At 44.8% G+C, this 16,608-nt stretch overlaps 1 pseudogene; it reads right to left on the reverse strand.

Annotated features, from left to right (window-relative positions):
• Nucleotides 1–1,408: 1,408 nt before the first annotated feature.
• On the reverse strand, nucleotides 1,409–15,822 carry LOC147981312 (uncharacterized; annotated as a pseudogene).
• Nucleotides 15,823–16,608: the final 786 nt, after the last annotated feature.

Below are 16,608 nucleotides of genomic sequence, written 5' to 3' on the forward strand. Positions count from 1 at the left end.
AAATGTGAAGATCTGATATTCCAAAGAATCTTCTACCTACAAAATGACATGCATCCTGTTTGAACTGCCAAAATTCTATACCTTAACAGGAAAAAAAGAGAAAAAAGTACCTTAAACATATATCATTTCATCATTGGGAAGACATAAACAAAAGCTTTCAAGGCACATTGCTACAAAAAAGGGATTTAGGCATTCAAGCATCACAAAGCAAAAGGAGATCCATCTACATGCCAAGACTTGTAGCTCTGCAAATGCCATAAAAGGCAGAATCACTTTTTATAACCAAGAAGTTGCAATGCAAATAAATGCAAAAGGAAGGCTCAAGATATCAAAGACGTCCATGGTTCAACAAAGCGATCTTATTATCCATGGTTCAGTCTAATATATATAGGTACACAAAGGTGCCTGAGTGCACTCTAGTACCAACAAGAACTATCACAACTTCACAAAGCTCTAACCAACTCACTCACTACTCAAGCAAGACACTTAATGCCCATTTTCCAATGACTCTGAGAACAAGGAGGCTTCCCGTCCAGGCAGACCATTCAACTTGACAATCAGATCCAACTTGACGTATAAAACGCAGCTCAATAGAATCCACATCGTATGACATCAGTGTCTTATCATCCGACGATGAAAAGCTAATTGTGTTCCGCGGGTGGACCGAGATAACACTAAAATCTTGTGCATACAATGAATACTCTCTGCGAGTGGTTGAGATTGTGCTTCAAAGTCCATTTTTCAGTACTAATGTAGTCCTCAAGGACCGAGTGATAGTTCAAAATCAGCAGTACTCGCATAGATAACATAAAAGAACATCACTGGTATAGGATAACAGGAATACCAATGATCCAGAAATTGTTTCCTTCCACGCCAACAACTACTATGAAATTAGCTTCTAAGAAATTATGGAAGGAAGGCAAATGTAGAATCCCATTAACTCCTAATTGAGGTGGAAAGCATGGTTCACTACAAAATTGAAGATCTGATACTCCAGAACAAATTCTGTCTACAAAATGACATCCAATCCAGTTTGAATTAGAAAGTTGTACACCTTGAACAACATTGTCTAATTATGGGAAAGATACCTTACATATAGATCATTTTATCTTTGGAAGGGTACCGAGAAAAGCTTCCAAGCCATATTGTTAGTCATTGAAATAATGGGATTCAGGTATCAGAGTTTCAGACAGTCAAGCCTGACAAAAGTTAAAAATAAAAATGATCCATGTATGTATCAGGACTAGAGTTCTCCGCATATAAGTCCACAACACAACTTTTGCATCCAAGCGTTGCAATACATATGTAATCCAAAAGCAAATAAATAGAAAGAGACCACGGTCTAGAAATTCAAGTCATTAATAATGGTTCAAACAAAACGATCATTCTAACCGTGGCTAAGAACCTGGAAGGTAACCGAGTTACTAAGTTGACAAGAACCTCACAATTTCACAGAGGTCTAGCCAAGTCACTATTGCTTGTGTCCAATATCTAACTCCGATATCATCAATAAGATAGAAAAATGCACAGTTGCACCATGCGAGTAAGACTTCTAGCGCCCTTCTCCCAGTGACTCGGAGAACAAGGGAACATATGGAATATAAGGAGGCTTACAATCCCATCCAAGTTTCCTTATTTTACGCAACTCCCTGGAATCCATGTCATATGACATTAGCGTCTTTTTCCACCCACAGATCATGAAAATCATATTGTGTTGTGGGTGGATTGAGATAAGGCTGTAATCCTCCCCCAACGATGAATACTCTTCTCCAAATAGTCATGAGTGGCTGACCTTGTGCTTCAAGATCCAATTTTCACTATTGTAATCCTCAAGAACCCAGATTGATAGCTTAGAAGCCTCTGTGAGCATAATGCAATTGTCCTCGTGATAGATAAATATCATCGGGTTTACCCTTACGTTGTGGTGCCACAGGAGTAGGGATGACCCTCCAGTTATTTCCCTCCAAGTCAACGGCTATAACCCGTTTACCAAACGCAGACATATACAACATCCCTGCAAGAAAGACGGGTCTTGAATTGATAGGTACATCAGCTCGATAGCCCATCCAAACGGCATCCCTATAAATCCAAACTCCAGTTTCGGACGAGTAGAACCCTCTTGGAAATTAAATAAATCATCATCATCATCAGGAGCATCCTCATGGATAACAAACTTAGGCACAAACACAAACACATTAAAGTGGGAGGAGACAGCCGGGTCGAACCCCAAACGAGCAGCGATCACCTTGCCCTGCTTGTTGGACCAGATGGAGCTAGGCACGACTAACCATTTGTGTGTAGCGGGGTTGCACACAATGTAATCCACTGTTTTTGGTTTAGTCCCCTTCCACCAGCGGCAGAGAAGGAGGCCATTGCAGCAGTCCAAGATGGAGCACGGTTTTTTGTAGATCGAGCTACCTGGTACCCTATATCAGGGCCGTCCAGAATTGACTATGATGCATTGTGATATGTGCAAAAGTTTGAATAGCTGCAGCTTTGTTAGGACATAATACACTGGCAGGATACACTGGTCATGAGGTGACAGGACATCTGCCCCCTGACCGCATGTTGTCTCTCTCACATGCAGCCTCATGCCGTCTCTTTTCCCACACATGCAGACTCTGACACAGTAATAGCCCCGCATGCCTATCCACTGTTGATGATAGAGACAAGGCACAACTGCGTAAAACAAAACCTGAATCTCAAATGAACAGGTCCCTCTCTCTCACCGTTTGTTCTCTTGAAAGCTGCTCTCCCCCTCTCTCTCTCTACTTCTCCTTCCTTTTTCTCTCTCTGACTCTCTCAAACCTCTCACGGCCACTCTCACTCTTCCTTTCTCGACCAACATGTAGAACTTTTTCAGAAGTTGCATCCAAAAGTCAAGAGAGAGAACTGCATGTGAAGCTTTTCCAAAGATATTTTGTGAGAGATTTTTCACAAGCTGCATGCAACATTAACGGAGAGAAAGAGAGCATGCAAAGTTCAAGAGGGAGATAGGAATGTTGAGGTATTCTACAGAATTTTAGAGTTGACCGATGAGTGTACTACAGGAACTTGACCTGACGCATCTATCAACAAAAGTAGCCTTCATGTTTGCTAATTTTCTGTAAAACTGATTTAATGTGCAGTTCTTGAGGATGTAACCCAGGCAGTATCGGTAGGAGTACTAATTAGCATGCGCTATATGCTCTTCACGTGTGTACAGTGCGCGGATGTTGACTACATTATGCAGGCTGCAGGTGCCTGTGCGGCCTAAGCTGACCACTGTGCGCATGCAGAGTGGACGTTGTATGGCTCTGCTAATTGCCTACGTTAATGAGCCTGACGCCGTCAGAAGGTGGACTCATGATGCATTCAGCCACACGGATCATGAAGTGAACAAACGGCCAGGATAGAGGGTACCGGGAAGCTCGTCCTACGCCACAACTTTCCGGTCCAAGATGTCGAGGTCAAGGCTCGCGAAATTGGGAAGGAAATAGAAGGACGGAGAGACCTGAGGGTAGCTTCCCCCTGAAGCGTTGGTGAAACAGCGAACCCTCTCAGGGAAGCGTTCTGGGTTGTCGGCTTCGTGGAAGAAGCCGACCAGTGTCTGTGGCAGCTTCTTACGGTGGTCGCGGTTGGATGATAGACGGTCCACATGTGGTTTTGCAGTTTTCTTTGGACCTAATCTTATTTCATGGTGTGCAAAGAAACAGGCAACCGTCTCTACTGAGGCGGACTACAAGGCAATGGCAAACGCAACAGCAGAAATCATATGGGTAAAGTCTATGCTCAAGGAGCTTGGGATATGTTACATACAAACTCCATGTCTTTGGTCTGACAATCTTGATTCCACATATCTCTCTTCTAACCCTATCTTTCATGCTAGAACTAAGCATACTGAGATTATCACTTTGTTCGAGAAAGGGTTGCAAGCAAGGAATTGGAGATTCGGTTTGTTTCTTCAAAATATCAAGTTGCAGATGGTTTCACAAAGGCCTTGGCTACAGGACCATTTGAAGAATTCAAGCATAATCTAAACTTAAGAAGCTTAGATTAAGAGAGGGTGTTAGACATTACATAGTCACGTGTAACAACATATAGGCGCAGACTTGAGTATCAAATTAAGATATTGAGATGTTAGACTAGTTAGAGATATTTCTGTTTAAACCTCTCTATCCCATCTCCTGTAATCTCTCTGGCTGTTAGCCACGGCTGCGCCTCCCTCTGTAATCCCTCGATCAATCAATATATACCTGTGGGTCTTCATGTATGGAGATTGAGATGCTTCCATAACTTCTTACAAAATATATTGTGTGCGATGGCTGCAATCCAAACCTATTGTGGAAATGGGAAGTGCGTCCTCCATAATCCCTACCCACACACCTCGGCTGCATTGAATTCTAGGAATCCCCCTTCCGCCCCTTGCTCTAATGGACCATATCTCCAAACCAAAACAGCAGGTAAAATACAGAACAAGGCATTGCCGAAGGGCCGTCAGATCGACCCACATTCCTGTACAACAGCAGCAGCCCAAACAAAGTAAAACAAGGACCATATAGTGGAGCTATCCACCGGCGGACACGGGAGGAACACCATGAGAATGGAGGGCAAAGCAGCTAGAGCTTCCCATTTGTATGGAACTTAGAGGTTAGAAATCCACACCGAGAGCAGCTTCAGTGTACTCTCCAGCTTGCTACACTTGACTCAGATCGATCAATGGCTCTAGCTTGGCACCATCAATACTGAAAATTAGAAGTACCAGTGGCGGCGGCGGCACTACAGGCCAAAGTTGCAATCATCTGGATGTGCGTTTCACGGAGTGCAAGGTTCTACAAATGTAGAGTAACAACACGCGAGTGCGAGGTTTGCATCACCGCACGCGTTGATGATGGTACACAAACAGAAACAATAGATGGGAAATAAATCAACAGCCGACAACAGCTAAAATATCCAACAGGTGAAATGTTCAGATATTTCACCATGACTAGAGTCAGCTAGCACTCTTCCAATACAGTACTAAGAGGCAGAAATCTCCTTTAGGGCTATCCAAAAGTTAACTTCCACCATTTTTTATTATGAAGTGCATACATGTCACAGTAGTTTTGGCTGTCCAGGTGACCGGCCGTGAAACACAACAGAACAAGGCTAAGCAGAAATACAAAATTCTCAAAAATAAAGCAGAATAATGATAATAAGTGAGAACGGTTTTTTGTAGCTCGGCCTACGTGGTACCCACTATCGCAGCCATCCATTCTGGCTTCTTGTTCATGTGGATGTGTGCAGCAATGCAAAAATCAGCAGCGGGCGTCAGACGCTCAATGCTTAATCCTGCGGGAACTGCACCTGACATGATGGGTCATGTCTGTCTCTTCCGCCAGACCAGCCCACTGGCCTTCTTTTGTCCACTCTTTTTTGGAATCTCTCAGGAACACGATGGACAACATGTCAGGAGATTTTTAATGCGAGAGAGACATGGATGCAGCTTCTCACATGTCACGTGCACGCACAATAGTACATCCCTCATATGAACAGTAGTACATCTCGTTAAAAAAATATGGAAAAAAAATCTTGTTATGTTTAGCAGCAGCCGATGCAAGAACATCTTGGTAAGGTCTGCATATTTTGGTTGATTGCGACAAGATCTTTTAACCCAGATCAGACATGAATATATTTCACTGAATTTTGATATACGGTTTGACCAGTGGCGAATCTAGAAAAAAATGAAGGGCAGGCTGGGCTGCCTGGATCATGCAAATATGTGTTGAATTGGGCCTGCAAATAGCTGGACTGGGCCTTAAAACTAGTAGTAGAAATAAATTTTACAGTGCTGGAGGGGGGGCTTGAGCCTGTTAAAGCCCCCCAGTAGAATCGCCCCTGGGTTTGACGAAACTTTAAAAACTCTGATTGATACACTTGTCAAGCAAGCTGTACGTCATGTTTCATACCATTTCATATAGAAAACGTTAACATATATTCAATATTGGGCTTGTTTTGAAGACCTCTCTCTCTTTTCTGCATGCAGCGCATCTTTCTCTCATAAACTTTACATGTAACTCTCTTTCTCTCTTTCTTCTCTCTCTCACTAAAGTCTGCTCTCTAAAAATATCAAATAAATATCCTAAATGTCACTTCCTTGAATAAGAAATCACTAGTACTCAATGCACATGGGACAAAGGGGTGGAGATAAAAGATTCTCCATGCAAATCCCTCTCTCTCCCGACCTCTCTCCCGGTTGGACAAAGAATTCTGCATGGACCCATTCTCTTCTCTCTCCTATCACATTTTGGCTGCATGTGTTGCATGTTCATCGGTGAAAGTTCGAAAAGGAGGTAATAGCACCCCAGGTACCCTAACTTGCACCCAATGTGATGATCTAGTCCCAAAGTTGCAAAACTATACTAACTCATACCCCAACTTGCACCCAATGTGATGTTTTAGTCCCAGGCCAATCAGAGCTCGCCATTTGGCTGCCAAGTGGCTGGGCCGGTCAGTGCCTGTAGTTTTGCACAAAACCCCATGCCTTTTCCCTGTTTCAACCCGCAGTTACCCACACCTGAATTAAATCTGTCGGAGGAATCCACTTCACGTCCACACATGAGGTTAACTGAACTCTAGTACAAATGTGCAGAATTGGAACTAAACAGAGAATAAGTAGTATAGATTTAGTACATTGCGGTAAGAGTTAACTGACACATACATAGATAGAACACTGACTCATATATAGATAAAACTCTGACTCATACATATATAAACCACACTCACTCACAAACATAGATAAAACACTCACTCATACATAGATAGACTTGCATTGACATGCAGTGACCTGAAACACTCACTCACAAACATGGCAAAAGCTCATTCATCTGGGTAGAGGATCCTACTCCACCTCATCCTAGTCACCTGAAAAGGATGGAGATTAGCCCTCCTCCTTGCCCAGTAGATGATATCATCATCACTGGGATTTGATCCAGGTGGGAATGCCTCCAGGAACTGATGTACATCCTTGCGGTTGCGTGCTGCAAGGATCCTCTCTGCCAGCTGCCTTCTTTGCAACCTTCTTGCTGTTGGAAATATGCCCTAGAGGCAATAATAAAAGCATTATTATTATATTTCCTTATTCATGATAATTGTCTTTATTCATGCTATAATTGTGTTATCCGGAAATCGTAATACATGTGTGAATAACAGACACCAACATGTCCCTAGTAAGCCTCTAGTTGACTAGCTCGTTGATCAACGGATAGTCATGGTTTCCTGACTATGGACATTGGATGTCATTGATAACGAGATCACATCATTAGGAGAATGATGTGATGGACAAGACCCAATCCTAAACATAGCACAAGATCGTATAGTTCGTTTGCTAGAGTTTTCCAATGTCAAAGTATCTTTTCCTTAGACCATGAGATCGTGTAACTCCCGGATACCGTAGGAGTGCTTTGGGTATACCAAACGTCACAACGTAACTGGGTGACTATAAAGGTAGACTGCGGGTATCTCCGAAAGTGTCTGTTGGGTTGACATGGATCAAGACTGGGATTTGTCACTCCGTATGACGGAGAGGTATCACTGGGCCCACTCGGTAATGCATCATCATAATGAGCTCAAAGTGACCAAGTGTCTGGTCACGGGATCATGCATTACGGTACGAGTAAAGTGACTTGCCGGTAACGAGATTGAACGAGGTATTGGGATACCGACGATCGAATCTTGGGCAAGTAACATATCGATTGACAAAGGGAATTGCATACGGGGTTGATTGAATCCTCGACATCGTGGTTCATCCGATGAGATCATCGTGGAGCATGTGGGAGCCAACATGGGTATCCAGATCCCGCTGTTGGTTATTGACCGGAGAGTCGTCTCGGTCATGTCTGCTTGTCTCCCGAACCCGTAGGGTCTACACACTTAAGGTTCGGTGACGCTAGGGTTGAGAAGATATGTATATGCAGTAACCCGAATATTGTTCGGAGTCCCGGATGAGATCCCGGACGTCACGAGGAGTTCCGGAATGGTCCGGAGGTAAAGAATTATATATAGGAAGTGCTGTTTCGGCCATCGGGACAAGTTTCGGGGTCACCAGTATTGTACCGGGACCACCGGAAGGGTCCCGGGGGTCCACCGGGTGGGGCCACCTATCCCGGGGGGCCCCATGGGCTGAAGTGGGAGGGAACCCAGCCCAAAGTGGGCTGGGGCGCCACCCCCCAAGGGCCCATGCGCCTAGGGTTGGGGGGGAACCCTAGAGGGGGTGCCCCTTGCTTGGGGGGCAAGCCCCCCACCCTAGGCCGCCGCCCCCCTAGTAGATCTCATCTACTAGGGCCGGCGCCCCCCCTAGCACCCCTATATATAGTGGGGGAGAGGAGGGACTTGACACCCCAGCCCCTGGCGCCTCCCTCTCTCCCCGTTACGTCTCCCTCTTGTAGCATAGGCGAAGCCCTGCTACTGTGACGCCCTGCATCCACCACCACGCCGTCGTGCTGCTGGATCTTCGTCAACCTCTCCTTCCCCCTTGCTGGATCAAGAAGGAGGAGACGTCTCCCGTCCCGTACATGTGTTGAACGCGGAGGTGCCATCCGTTCGGCGCTTGGTCATCGGTGATTTGGATCACGTCGTGTTCGACTACATCATCACCGTTCTTTGAACGCTTCCGTGCGCGATCTACAAAGGTATGTAGATGCATCCAATGACTCGTTGCTAGATGAACTCCTAGATGATCTTGGTGAAAATGAGTAGGAAAATTTTTGTTTTCTGCAACGTTCCCCAACAGTGGCATCATGAGCTAGGTCTATGCGTAGTCCTTCTTGCGCGAGTAGAACACAATTTGTTGTGGGCGTAGATTTGTCAACTTTCTTGCCGCTACTAGTCTTTTCTTGCTTCAGCGGTATTGTGGGATGAAGCGGCCCGGACCAACCTTACACGTACGCTTACGTGAGACCGGTTCCACCGACTAACATGCACTAGTTGCATAAGGTGGCTGGCGGGTGTCTGTCTCTCCCACTTTAGTTGGAGCGGATTCGATGAACAGGGTCCTTATGAAGGGTAAATAGAAGTTGACAAATCGCGTTGTGGCTTTAACGTAGGTAAGAAGACGTTCTTGCTAGAACCCTAATTCAGCCATGTAAAACTTGCAACAACAATTAGAGGACGTCTAACTTGTTTTTGCAGCAAGTGGTTTGTGATATGATATGGCCAAAGTTGTGATGAATGATGAATGATCTATATGTGATGTATGAGATGTTCATGCTATTGTAATAGGAATCACGACTTGCATGTCGATGAGTATGACAACCGGCAGGAGCCATAGGAGTTGTCTTTATTCTTTTATATGACCTGCGTGTCATTGAGAAACGCCATGTAAATTACTTTACTTTATTGCTAAACGCGTTAGCCATAGTAGTAGAAGTAATAGTTGGCGAGCAACTTCATGGAGACACGATGATGGAGATCATGATGATGGAGATCACGGTGTCAAGCCGGTGACAAGATGATCATGGAGCCCCAAGATGGAGATCAAAGGAGCTATGTGATATTGGCCATATCATGTCACGTTTATTATGTGATTGCATGTGATGTTTATCATGTTTTGCATCTTGTTTACTAGAACGACGGTAGTAAATAAGATGATCCCTCATAACAATTTCAAGAAGTGTTCTCCCCTAACTGTGCACCGTTGCTAAAGTTCGTCGTTTCGAAGCACGCCGTGATGATCGGGTGTGATAGATCCTTACGTTCACATACAACGGGTGTAAGACAGTTTTACACATGCAAAACACTTAGGGTTAACTTGACGAGCCTAGCATGTACAAACATGGCCTCGGAACACAGTAGACCGAAAGGTCGAGCATGAGTCGTATAGAAGATACGATCAACATGAAGATGTTCACCGACGTTGACTAGTCCGTCTCACGTGATGATCGGACACGATCTAGTTAACTCGGATCATGTAATACTTAGATGACTAGAGGGATGTCTAATCTAAGTGGGAGTTCATTAATAATTTGATTAGATGAACTTAATTATCATGAACTTAGTCTAAAATCTTTGCAATATGTCTTGTAGATCAAATGGCCAACGTAGTCCTCAATTTCAACGCGTTCCTAGAGAAAACCAAGCTGAAAGACGATGGCAGCAACTATACGGACTAGGTCCGGAACCTGAGGATCATCCTCATAGCTGCCAAGAAAGAATATGCCCTACAAGCACCGCTAGGTGAAGCTCCCGTCCCACAGAACCAAGACGTTATGAACGCTTGGCAGACACGTGTTGACGACTACTCCCTCATTCAGTGCGGCATGCTTTACAGCTTAGAGCCGGGGCTCCAAAAGCGTTTTGAGAGACATGGAGCATATGAGATGTTCGAAGAGCTGAAAATGGTTTTTCAAGCTCATGCCCGGATCGAGAGATATGAAGTCTCCGATAAGTTCTTCAGCTGTAAGATGGAGGAAAATAGTTCTGTCAGTGAGCACATACTCACTATGTCTGGGTTACATAACCGCCTGTCTCAGCTGGGAGTTAATGTCCCGGATGATGCGGTCATTGACAGAATCCTCCAGTCGCTTCCACCAAGCTACAAGAGCTTTGTGATGAACTTCAACATGCAGGGGATGCAAAAGACCATTCCTGAGTTGTTCTCAATGCTGAAATCAGCGGAGGTAGAAGTCAAGAAGGAACATCAAGTGTTGATGGTCAACAAAACCACTAAGTTCAAGAAAGGAAAGGGTAAAAAGAACTTCAAGAAGGACGGCAAGGAGGTTGCTGCGCCCGGCAAGCAAGCTGCCGGGAAGAAGCCAAAGAATGGACCCAAGCCCGAGACTGAGTGCTTTTATTGCAAGGGAAGCGGTCACTGGAAGCGGAACTGCCCTAAGTACTTAGCAGACAAGAAGGCCGGCAAAAAAAAAGGTATATTTCATATACATGTAATTGATGTGTACCTTACCAGTACTCGTAGTGACTCCTGGGTATTTGATACCGGTGCCGTTGCTCATATTTGTAACTCACAACAGGAGCTGCGGAATAAACGGAGACTGGCGAAGGACGAGGTGACGATGCGCATCGGGAATGGTTCCAAGGTCGATGTGATCGCCGTCGGCACGCTGCCTCTACATTTACCTACGGGATTAGTTTTAAACCTCAATAATTGTTATTTAGTGCCAGCTTTGAGCATGAACATTGTATCGGGATCTCGTTTAATTCGAGATGGCTACTCATTTAAATCTGAGAATAATGGTTGTTCCATTTATATGAGAGATATGTTTTATGGTCATGCTCCTATGGTAAATGGTTTATTCTTAATGAATCTCGAGCGTATTGCTACACATATTCATAGTGTGAGTACCAGAAGATGTAAGATTGATAATGATAGTCCCACATACTTGTGGCACTGCCGCCTTGGTCACATAGGTGTCAAACGCATGAAGAAGCTCCATGCAGATGGACTTTTAGAGTCTCTTGATTATGAATCATTTGACACGTGCGAACCATGCCTCATGGGTAAAATGACCAAGACTCCGTTCTCAGGAACAATGGAGCGAGCAACCAACTTATTGGAAATCATACATACTGATGTGTGCGGTCCAATGAGTGTTGAGGCTTGCGGTGGCTATCGTTATGTTCTCACCCTCACTGATGACTTGAGTAGATATGGGTATGTCTACTTAATGAAACACAAGTCTGAAACCTTTGAAAAGTTCAAGGAATTTCAGAGTGAGGTTGAAAATCAACGTGACAGGAAAATCAAGTTTCTACAATCAGATCGTGGAGGAGAATACTTGAGTCACGAGTTTGGCACACACTTAAGAAAATATGGAATAGTTTCACAACTCACGCCGCCTGGAACACCTCAGCGTAACGGTGTGTCCGAACGTCGTAATCGCACTCTATTAGATATGGTGCGATCTATGATGTCTCTTACCGATTTACCGCTATCCTTTTGGGGCTATGCTTTAGAGACTGCTGCATTCACTTTAAATAGGGCTCCGTCGAAATCCGTTGAGACGACACCGTATGAATTATGGTTTGGGAAGAAACCTAAGCTGTCGTTTCTAAAAGTTTGGGGATGCGATGCTTATGTCAAGAAACTTCAACATGAAAAGCTCGAACCCGAGTCGGAAAAATGCGTCTTCATAGGATACCCAAAAGAAACTATTGGGTACACCTTCTACCTCAGATCCAAAGGCAAGATCTTTGTTGCCAAGAATGGGTCCTTTCTAGAGAAAGAGTTTCTCTCGAAAGAAGTAAGTGGGAGGAAAGTAGAGCTTGATGAAGTATTACCTCTTGAACCGGAAAATGGCGCAACTCAAGAAAATGTTCCTGAGGTGCCTGCACCGACTAGAGAGGAAGTTAATGATAATGATCAAGATACTTCTGATCAAGCTCCTACCGAAATTTGAAGGTCCACAAGGACACGTTCCGCACCAGAGTGGTACGGCAACCCTGTCTTGGAAATCATGTTGTTAGACAACGGTGAACCTTCGAACTATGAAGAAGCGATGGCGGGCCCGAATTCCGACAAATGGCTAGAAGCCATGAAATCCGAGATAGGATCCATGTATGAAAATGAAGTATGGACTTTGACTGACTTGCCCGTTGAACGGCGAGCCATAGAAAATAAATGGATCTTTAAGAAGAAGACAGATGCGGATGGAAATGTGACCATCTATAAAGCTCGACTTGTCGCTAAGGGTTATCGACAAGTTCAAGGGGTTGACTACGATGAGATTTTCTCACCAGTAGCGAAGCTAAAGTCCGTCCGAATCATGTTAGCAATTGCCGCATTCTATGATTATGAGATATGGCAAATGGACGTCAAAACGGCATTCCTTAATGGTTTCCTTAAGGAAGAATTGTATATGATGCAGCCGGAAGGTTTTGTCGATCCTAAGAATGCTGACAAGGTGTGCAAGCTCCAACGCTCGATTTATGGGCTGGTGCAAGCATCTCGGAGTTGGAACATTCGCTTTGATGAGATGATCAAAGCGTTTGGGTTTACACAGACTTATGGGGAAGCCTGCGTTTACAAGAAAGTGAGTGGGAGCTCTGTAGCATTTCTCATATTATATGTAGATGACATACTATTGATGGGAAATGATATAGAACTCTTGGACAGCATCAAGGCCTACTTGAATAAGAGTTTTTCAATGAAGGACCTTGGAGAAGCTGCTTATATATTAGGCATCAAAATCTATAGAGATAGATCGAGACGCCTCATAGGTCTTTCACAAAGCACATACCTTGATAAGATATTGAAGAAGTTCAATATGGATCAATCTAAGAAGGGGTTCTTGCCTGTGTTACAAGGTATGAAATTGAGCTCAGCTCAATGTCCGACCACGGTAGAAGATATAGAAGAGATGAGCGTCATCCCCTATGCATCAGCCATAGGTTCTATTATGTATGCCATGCTGTGTACCAGACCTGATGTAAACCTTGCCGTAAGTTTGGTAGGAAGGTACCAAAGTAATCCCGGCAAGGAACACTGGACAGCGGTCAAGAATATCCTGAAGTACCTGAAAAGGACTAAGGAAATGTTTCTCGTTTATGGAGGTGACGAAGAGCTCGTTGTAAAGGGTTACGTCGACGCTAGCTTCGACACAGATCTGGATGACTCTAAGTCACAAACCGGATACGTGTATATTTTGAATGGTGGGGCAGTAAGCTGGTGCAGTTGCAAGCAAAGCGTCGTGGCGGGATCTACATGTGAAGCGGAGTACATGGCAGCCTCGGAGGCAGCACATGAAGCAATATGGGTGAAGGAGTTCATCACCGACCTAGGAGTCATACCCAATGCGTCGGGGCCGATCAAGCTCTTCTGTGACAACACTGGAGCTATTGCTCTTGCCAAGGAGCCCAGGTTTCACAAGAAGACAAGGCACATCAAGCGTCGCTTCAACTCCATTCGTGAAAATGTTCAAGATGGAGACATAGAGATTTGTAAAGTACATACGGACCTGAATGTAGTGGATCCGTTGACTAAACCTCTCCCTAGAGCAAAACATGATCAACACCAGAATTCCATGGGTGTTCGATTCATCACAATGTAACTAGATTATTGACTCTAGTGCAAGTGGGAGACTGTTGGAAATATGCCCTAGAGGCAATAATAAAAGCATTATTATTATATTTCCTTATTCATGATAATTGTCTTTATTCATGCTATAATTGTGTTATCCGGAAATCGTAATACATGTGTGAATAACAGACACCAACATGTCCCTAGTAAGCCTCTAGTTGACTAGCTCGTTGATCAACGGATAGTCATGGTTTCCTGACTATGGACATTGGATGTCATTGATAACGAGATCACATCATTAGGAGAATGATGTGATGGACAAGACCCAATCCTAAACATAGCACAAGATCGTATAGTTCGTTTGCTAGAGTTTTCCAATGTCAAAGTATCTTTTCCTTAGACCATGAGATCGTGTAACTCCCGGATACCGTAGGAGTGCTTTGGGTATACCAAACGTCACAACGTAACTGGGTGACTATAAAGGTAGACTGCGGGTATCTCCGAAAGTGTCTGTTGGGTTGACATGGATCAAGACTGGGATTTGTCACTCCGTATGACGGAGAGGTATCACTGGGCCCACTCGGTAATGCATCATCATAATGAGCTCAAAGTGACCAAGTGTCTGGTCACGGGATCATGCATTACGGTACGAGTAAAGTGACTTGCTGGTAACGAGATTGAACGAGGTATTGGGATACCGACGATCGAATCTCGGGCAAGTAACATATCGATTGACAAAGGGAATTGCATACGGGGTTGATTGAATCCTCGACATCGTGGTTCATCCGATGAGATCATCGTGGAGCATGTGGGAGCCAACATGGGTATCCAGATCCCGCTGTTGGTTATTGACCGGAGAGTCGTCTCGGTCATGTCTGCTTGTCTCCCGAACCCGTAGGGTCTACACACTTAAGGTTCGGTGACGCTAGGGTTGAGAAGATATGTATATGCAGTAACCCGAATATTGTTCGGAGTCCCGGATGAGATCCCGGACTTCACGAGGAGTTCCGGAATGGTCCGGAGGTAAAGAATTATATATAGGAAGTGCTGTTTCGGCCATCGGGACAAGTTTCGGGGTCACCGGTATTGTACCGGGACCACCGAAGGGTCCCGGGGGTCCACCGGGTGGGGCCACCTATCCCGGGGGGCCCCATGGGCTGAAGTGGGAGGGAACCCAGCCCAAAGTGGGCTGGGGCGCCACCCCCCAAGGGCCCATGCGCCTAGGGTTGGGGGGTGAACCCTAGAGGGGGCGCCCCTTGCTTGGGGGGCAAGCCCCCCACCCTAGGCCGCCGCCCCCCCTAGTAGATCTCATCTACTAGGGCCGGCGCCCCCCTAGCACCCCTATATATAGTGGGGGGGAGGAGGGACTTGACACCCCAGCCCCTGGCGCCTCCCTCTCTCCCCGTTACGTCTCCCTCTTGTAGCATAGGCGAAGCCCTGCTACTGTGACGCCCTGCATCCACCACCACGCCGTCGTGCTGCTGGATCTTCGTCAACCTCTCCTTCCCCCTTGCTGGATCAAGAAGGAGGAGACGTCTCCCGTCCCATACGTGTGTTGAACGCGGAGGTGCCGTCCGTTCGGCGCTTGGTCATCGGTGATTTGGATCACGTCGTGTTCGACTACATCATCACTGTTCTTTGAACGCTTCCGTGCGCGATCTACAAAGGTATGTAGATGCATCCAATGACTCGTTGCTAGATGAACTCCTAGATGATCTTGGTGAAAACGAGTAGGAAAATTTTTGTTTTCTGCAACGTTCCCCAACACTTGCCTCTCTACGCCTAGCTCCACTGGGTACCTCTTCTGCATCTACTACCTCTCCAGGATCCATGTCCTCCTAGGGTTCTCTCTGGCGGCTGGGGGAGGAGAAGGAGGAGAAGTGAGGGATTTGGCTTTGACTGGTGTTTGTGCCATTGGGTGTGCTTTATATAGGAGTAAGAGGGGTGGGTGGTAGGTAGGCACAGTTAAATCTGGTAGGTAGGCAGAGGTAGCCCATTATTGTGGGGTAATTTTAGGCAGAAAAATAAAAACAAGCCAATTTAGTTACTGGCTAATATTAGTTACTGGCTAAATTAAGATAATTTGTATTTAGTAAGTATGACTGAATTTGTATTCATTAAGCTTAGCTTAATTTAGCAAATTTGTATTCAGTAAGTATAACTGAATTTCTATTCAGTACACTCATTTTAACTGAACTTGTATTTGTATTCAGTAAACTTAACTTAACTGAATTTGTTTCAATAAACTCATTTTAACTGAATTTGTATTTGTATGCAGTTTGCTTAACTGAATTTGTTTCAGTAAACTCGTTTTAACTGAACAGCAACATTTTGTAGCACCATATACAACTAACTAACAACAAACATATGAAAGCAACAGATGGCAACATACATATAACTTAGGTAGTTGCAGCATAAGTTCTACCCATAGGCAGTTGCAACAGTAGTTCAACAGAAACCAAAAGTAGTTCAAACCAGCCCATTCGAAACTACAAATAACTTATGTGCTACCAATATATGAAGCACACCTAAGTACTAACTGATATGCTAACTTATATGCTACTAAGCATACCTAACTACATTCTGCAGTCTTCAGTTCTTCACTTCTGGAGCTCCTT

This window comes from Triticum urartu, chromosome 3A, assembly GCF_056163025.1.
Source record: "Triticum urartu cultivar PI428250 chromosome 3A, HENAU_Tu73, whole genome shotgun sequence".
NCBI classification, from domain to species: domain Eukaryota; kingdom Viridiplantae; phylum Streptophyta; class Magnoliopsida; order Poales; family Poaceae; genus Triticum; species Triticum urartu.